Source organism: Poromitra crassiceps, assembly GCF_964638095.1.
Source record: "Poromitra crassiceps genome assembly, chromosome: 4".
NCBI classification, from domain to species: Eukaryota; Metazoa; Chordata; class Actinopteri; order Beryciformes; family Melamphaidae; genus Poromitra; species Poromitra crassiceps.
The window spans coordinates 37,695,478-37,702,571 of NC_139626.1; the positions used below are offsets into that span (position 1 = coordinate 37,695,478).

Consider the following 7,094-nt stretch of genomic DNA (forward strand, 5'->3'; position numbering starts at 1 on the left):
TATTTCCATCTTCATACCCCGTATTCTGCCTATTGACACTTCTAAGGACAGATTTTTTTGTTTGTTTATTGTTTTTTCTGGATTTTTTTCCCCCCAATTGTACTTGGCCAATTCTCCCTGCTGTCCCGGTGTGACAGGTGCGGTTCTCAAAAATAGAATCAGGCTCGTGTCTAAACGAACCAGACCTGCTACAACAATAACAGAACGTCTTTGCACAGAATTATCAAACAAGAAGTCAACAAAACGGGAGCAGCGTACCTGGACAGGTTGGGGTGATGACCGATAGACGGCCTGGCTTGTCGGTGGTGTGGAGGCCAGATACAGGCAGCCTCCGCTCACAAGACGCTTCTTGAAAAATAAGTATCACACTGACACCCGCACGTGAAAACGGAGGGAAGACGACTAGGGAATGAGGGCGACAGAGAATCCGTGGCTTGGCTTGATTCACTCAGCAGAGAGAGCCTCGCGCACCTGAAATGCCACGTCATATACTATATCATAAGCCACTCCCACTTCCCATTTGACACTCTGGTGCAAAGACGTAAATTTAAATATCATACATCACTCGACAGATAACATAAATGATATGACAGTCCTCCTAACCAAGGGTATCTGATACACAGCTCAACCTGTGACACCCGGCCATAGCTCCACCCCCTCTGCTGATCTGGGGAGAGCCGTAGACTAGTAGCACATGCCTCCTCTGATACATGTGCAGTCGTCAGCTGCTTCTTTTCACCTGACAGCGAGTACTTTCACTGGTAGGACGTAGGGCATGGGAGGATCACACACACACACACACACACACACACACACACACACACACACACAATTTGATGTATGTTTACTGTGAAATAACTGAGCAATGTCTGACTCAAAGCCTCGTTCACATTGAACGGTATGACTGTGTAATATCTGTAAATATATCTGTATAATTAAGCAATATATCACGAGAGCAAGTGTGTTGTGGTGAATATATCCTGCTGATAAACTGTTATCCCACGAGGCCGCAGGCCGAGTGGGATAACAGTTTATCAGCAGGATATATTCCACAACACACGCTGCTCGAGTGCTATATTGCTTTTATAAAACGGTTTCCAAGTATGATAATATAATAATAATAATAATACTATAAGTCCGACTCCGACTGGCATGTCATTCTGATAGAGTCAGTTGAAACACTACTGTAAGGCGGGACCGCAAGAACATGCGGGTGATTTGATTGGATCGTTCTGGAGACTGAAGTTGACATTGGCCAATCCTGGCGCTTTCTGAGTAGCTGAGATTTTTCTGGAAACCCCGACAGGCAGCTCGAGCCGCAGCGCTGCATTCTCAGCGCTTGTTGAGAAGCTGAATGCTCTCTGCAAAGCTGACACCAACTAACGTTACGGGGTTAAATGCGGAGTTAAATGCGGGGTTAACAGTAGGGGTGGGACAAAATATCGATACTCACGGTATCGCGATATTTCCACTTGCGATACGTTATCGATACACTGGCACCAAGTATCGATATGTTTATTAAAAAAAAAAAAAAAAAAATTTTTTTTTTTTTTTTTTTTTTAATAAACAGGCTAAAATATTATGCTGTGTGTGGTAGTTGAAACATAGTTTCAAGTTGACGTTTATTTATGTTTGTAGTTGAAACAAAAACATAAATACTGTAGGCTACATGAATGGAAATGTTTGATCATTAATATCTTTTAGAAATTATATAGGTAGGTAGGTTATATAGGTTTTCTTGTTTTAATAATAATAATAAAAAGACTTAATGTGTAACTTTTCCTCCGTGGTATCGAAAATGGTATGAGTGAGTGAGTGAACTCTGAGAGAGTTCATGTCAATTCTGCTAATAAATACATAATACCTGCTTCTTGCATTTTAGGGGTATTTTTTTCTCTTCAGTTACACAGGTATCGTGATGTATCGTCTTCCAATATATCGATTATCGCAGTATCGCTGTATCGTGATAATATCGTTATCGGGGGCCAAGTATCGTGACGATATCGTATCGTGAGCTACTCAGCGATTCCCACCCCTAGTTAACAGCCTTTCTTTTGCAAAGAAGACATTAGCCCGCATCTATTCTTGTACAAAACATCATTTTCTGCGAAGTATTAGTAAAGTTATAAGCGAAGATCGATTCACAAGGATCTGACAGCTGTCTCCGCCATTTGTTTTTTTTTAAACCAAAGGCTTTTAGTAAGAGAGTTGCCATGGCAACCAATAACCGAGTCCAATAACCCATGGCCATGGGTTATTGGACTCGGTTATTGGATTTATACAATGGCTGTGAACCAATCAGATTGCTTGATTTGAGAGAGCCGTTTTATAAGCCTTTGTTTATGATTCTGTGTGGCTTATTTATACATTATACTACTGTACATATACACTATTTTAAATATACATATTTAAAATAGACACTTTACACCACACTTAGTATAGTAGTTAACACAACATTTTGTAAACGTTTAAATTCCTTGCCTCGTTTGTTTGAACTTGTGCATACCTTTTTTCTGTGTGCGAGTACTTTGAGAGCAACACAGACTGGCGTCAACTTCCTTGCATGTGTACACACTTGGCCAATAAGGCGGATTCTGACTTGAGAAATGACTCGACCTTTCTTGAACTTTGACGTTTGCGAAACTGTTGTGTAAGCTGCACAAAGGTTTCCCCAGAGCATCTTCCGCTCTGTCTATCAGCTGAGCATCTTCCTCTCTGTCTATCAGCTGACCGCAGACTGTTGACTAAGGTGTTCGAGAGGGAACCACCAGCTCAACAAGTCTGGCTGAGCGGCCGCTATGCTATGCTACTGTTGGGGATGCAGTCGATAAAGGGCTCAGCTTTACAATCCACATATTGTTTTGTTTTTCTTAAGTGCAGAAAAAGATCCTGTGTAAATATAAACTAGTAATAACACCTATTGACACGAACATATTTTTTAGTAGCACATTGTGTTGAGAGGTGACTCAGATGTGTCTTAAATATATTAGCTACACAACATAGATATGTTGAAAATGTATTTTTCATGGAAAAGTTTCAACACAAAAAACAGTCTCTGTGTGTAGTGACGTGTCAGAAACACACCAAAATGTTACCAAGTTGTGGGTGGTTTGCTTGTGATGTGTTATCATAGGAAAAGACTGTGAACAAGGCGGAGCAAAACAGAGCGCTTCTGGTGTGAATGGCCAGGCTCCTACTCAAGCTGAATTTACGTGCGGCCCCGCTTGCGAATCCAGTGTGTTTGTGCTGTTATTCTGTTTGTGTCAGCCCTGCTTGATTTAACAAACAACGGTCCACCCATAGCATTCAGTAAGTCTGTAATGCTGGTTGTGAACTACAGACTATAGTCAGAAGGAGCTGATGCACACCTTCAATCTCTTGAAGGCAGGTGCGTCGGAGATGCAGTACATACGAAATACGTTTCGGTCTATTGACCTTCATCAGGTTTTAACCTGATGAAGGTCGATAGAGCGAAACGTCGTTAAATAAAGTTTTTTTTGCAAGTAATTGACAGTGTGCGGGACTCCTCTTTATTTATTTCGTGTGAACTACAGACTATAAAAGACATGGACCGCGACGTCACCCATTGGTTTGTGGACTCTTTTACAGCCTCAAGTTTGGCATTTTGACCATCGCCATCTTTTTTTTGTCTTTCTTTTTGCTGCCGCAGCACCGCCTGCTATTGGTCTGTGATCGGCGAGCTGCGCGATCACTGATCAGGCGACCTGACAATCACGCCCCAAAACAGTCTGCTTTATTGTCTATTTGACTCGATATGCGATTTAAAATGAACATCCTGCTGCACAGAAGAAGACTTGAAACTGGCCATTGAGAGCATACGTCACTAGGAAAGTGTTTACTGAGGTCATGAATCAAATGAGAAGTATGCTAGGGTCATTTTCCCATTGGCTTCTATACAATTGGACTTATTTTTGCAGCCATAGACTGTATAAACGGGTGAGTTATATATAAATTCACCTTTTGGAGTCAGCATCAAGTGGCCATTCGAGGAACTGCAGTTTTTTTGGCACTTCTACATTGGCTTCCTTTTTCCAAGACGGAGGTTGCCGCTTGTTGTGAACCTGATGCTATAAATAGAGAGCCAAAGTCGACGTCACTTCCTGCTTCAGCATACGTCCCAGGGATTTTTACGAAATGCCTATGGGAAATAAAATGGCGGATGAAACCCCACGGTGCGCATGCTGAAGCAGGAAGTGAGGTTTACTTTGGATCTCTATGTGTGCTTGTGCAGAGAGGGGGAGCTATGATGTGCGTACAGCAACAGCTATATACGAATGACAGATTTAAATGCACTCATAGGGAGTGTTTGATCACTTCACACACTGTGTGCATAGCTTCTCTGACACACACACAGATCAGGCATCCCTGCCTGGCTACTTGTCATTCCACGGCTGGTTGGTTAACACTGTTGCCACATCACGTCACCGGCGCTCCACGCTTACCACGCTACAGATTGCTGCGTGGGCCCGCCTTGAGTAGAGAGGGGGCTGGATGGGAGGAGGGGCATGGCCACAATTGACCTAGAAATGGCAATCTACGTCTGACAGTGGCCTTTTCAAGGGCTGGGCAGGCCTTCAGAGGGAATGCCTTTAAAAGTGGCTGTTTGTGAGTCTCCGTGACCCCACCGCCTCCCGTCTTTTTCCCTGAATAGCCTATACGCCCTGCTTCCCCCCTCCCAGTCCCTCTCCTTTCCGTCTGGACACGGGCCCTTTTCCAGCTATCCGCACTTACATCTGCATTTGTGCCGTTTCCAGTTGTCTGTCCCCCCTGAGAGTGCCAGCATGGCAGCTAACGTCCCACCACTTCCTACTGCTTCCTACCACGTCGAAAAAGCAGAGTGGTCTGGGGCCCTCGTGCCAAAGGCCAGACATTCCACACCTCTCTCCCAGCTCTGATGTTTCCAAGCTGGGATGCTGGAGAAGAGATCCCCCCCCCATCCCCGTCCCCGTCCCTCTCTCCTCCACCACCACCACCACCCTGCTAACTGTAGAGTGCACTTGATGTCATCCTCAGTCCAAATAAACAGGGGAAGACTGTGCTGGGATTGCAGTAAGTAATAATGGCATTAAGGTAAACACAAGTTTAGGAAGTGCAGTCTCCTTAATGCGTTATTCATTCACAAGTGGAGATGACAAGCAGATCATCACATTCGGAGGGACCACATGCTAACATAAACATGTATGAAAAAGTAGGGACTTTGTGAATGGGTCTGGAGCCCGTGAAAATATGGCGTCCTAAATCTGAGACTCAGCAGCAGGCGGAGTCTCACGTTGAGTGAGGCTATCAAGGGCCTAACAACAAAGAATCCTAAAAGTGAATTATTGGTTGGGTAGATATTTTCCACAGAAATGAAGCCAACTATAGCCAAGCCCAGGATAGTCACTGACATGAAAGGGAATAGAAAATATCCTGAAGGTACTTTTACTGTCCTAATATAGCATATGGCAGTGGTGCTCAAAGTGGGATCCAGGGACCCCCCAGGGGTCCTCGAGGGGGTTCCAGGGGTTTCCCCATCAAAAGGGGACCAAAAGGACAACATCAACGAAATTGTGTGAACATCTCTAAAATGTGTGAAAGAAAGAAAGAAAGAAAGAAAGAAAGAAAGAAAGAAAGAAAGAAAGAAAGAGAAAGAAAGAAAGAAAACAAATGATAATCCATCAAACACAACCCACTCTCTTTCTCTCTATTGGCCTGGAAAACTATAGCATTGTGGCTGGTCACCGCTGCCACGTAATGAAGCAGCAGCTGATGCCAAAGTCTCTCAGCAATGTGTAACAAAGAAGCAAGTTCAGTGAATTGTTCTGATTAAATCTCCGTGGAAGACAGCGTGTGGCGGAGTCAGAAGAAAACTGGAATGCAACACAATTTGAGAAAAGGTAAAACAATACTAACATAACGTTATTATCCCCTCTATATCTCCAACCGGCGTCCCGTTAAATCACAAACTCCTAATCTATACCGTTTGGTCTAATGTGACAGCTGCACTGCGAGATATTATTGTTTATATTCGTCGTTTTTGCTGTTAAACTCGTTGATATTTGACAGCGGAATAACGCATCTATGCTTATAAAGGCTACAGTAGCCTACAGACAACTACAGTAAATACGCTGTTTAGCCTACTGACGCTCACAACATGAACCGATGTAGCCTTTTGCCTTTCTTTCTATCAGCGGAATCAGCACCGCGGTCCGCTGTCTTCAGTCCTCATCACCAGTGAGTTAAAACGTGTTTATAGTTAGTTCGTTAGTAGCTAAGATCTACTGGTTACCTGATTCTGCTGCTGGTCTTCAGCTTTCAAACCTCAGTGAGTGAGTGCTCCGCTGTTTCCTTTGTGCCGTGGCTTTTCCCTCAGACTCCGCCGGCTCCGCTCTTTGTATTTATGTGTGTGCCTTGAAACCAGAAGCAGCCAGTTTGTGCCTGGCCTCGATCAGCCTGGCCGCTGTACTGCCTCCTGATTAATAAATATGAGACGATGACGACGCCAAAGACCGCCTGCTCTGTGATGCTGCTGACCTGCTATACATTCGTGTGTGTGTGTGTGTGTGTGTGTGTGTGTGTGTGTGTGTGTGTGTGTGTGTGTGTGTGTGTGTGTGTGTGTGTGTGTGTGTGTGTGTGTGTGTGTGTGTGCGTGCGTGCGTGCGTGCGTGCGTGCGTGCGTGCGTGCGTGTGTGTGTGTGTCGTGTCGTGTCGTGTGTGTGCGTGCGTCGTACGCACCTAAACAAACACACGCACTATGGGTTCATACACGCACACACACACACACACACACACACACACACACACATACATAGGCCTACATGAATGCATGAATGCATAAACAAGCGCCCAGATAAATCAATAAATGCACAAATGTGATTAATAACAACAGCAATGTTGAATCATTATGTTTTTGTTACATTGTTATCATACAGAGTGCAGTGAGAAGAACAGAAAAGCACCATGTAAGAAAAAAAATAGGAGCAAAAGATAAAAGTAGGCTAATCTAATAGCGTAGGCTATAAAAAATAATAGACATCATGAAGGCAAGTCAATAATAATACATTTTGAGAAGTGAGTTAAAATTATGCTGACCC

General features: G+C 43.9%; 1 protein-coding gene across 1 annotated transcript in view; it reads right to left on the reverse strand.

Annotated features, from left to right (window-relative positions):
* The window catches only part of smox (spermine oxidase), a 33,270-nt gene extending 26,859 nt beyond the window's left edge, over window positions 1–6,411 (reverse strand). The window contains exon 1 of the mRNA XM_083634682.1: window positions 6,290–6,411. The gene's annotated coding sequence lies outside the window, so the exon portion shown is untranslated. The remainder of the gene's footprint in view (window positions 1–6,289) is intronic.
* Window positions 6,412–7,094: the final 683 nt, after the last annotated feature.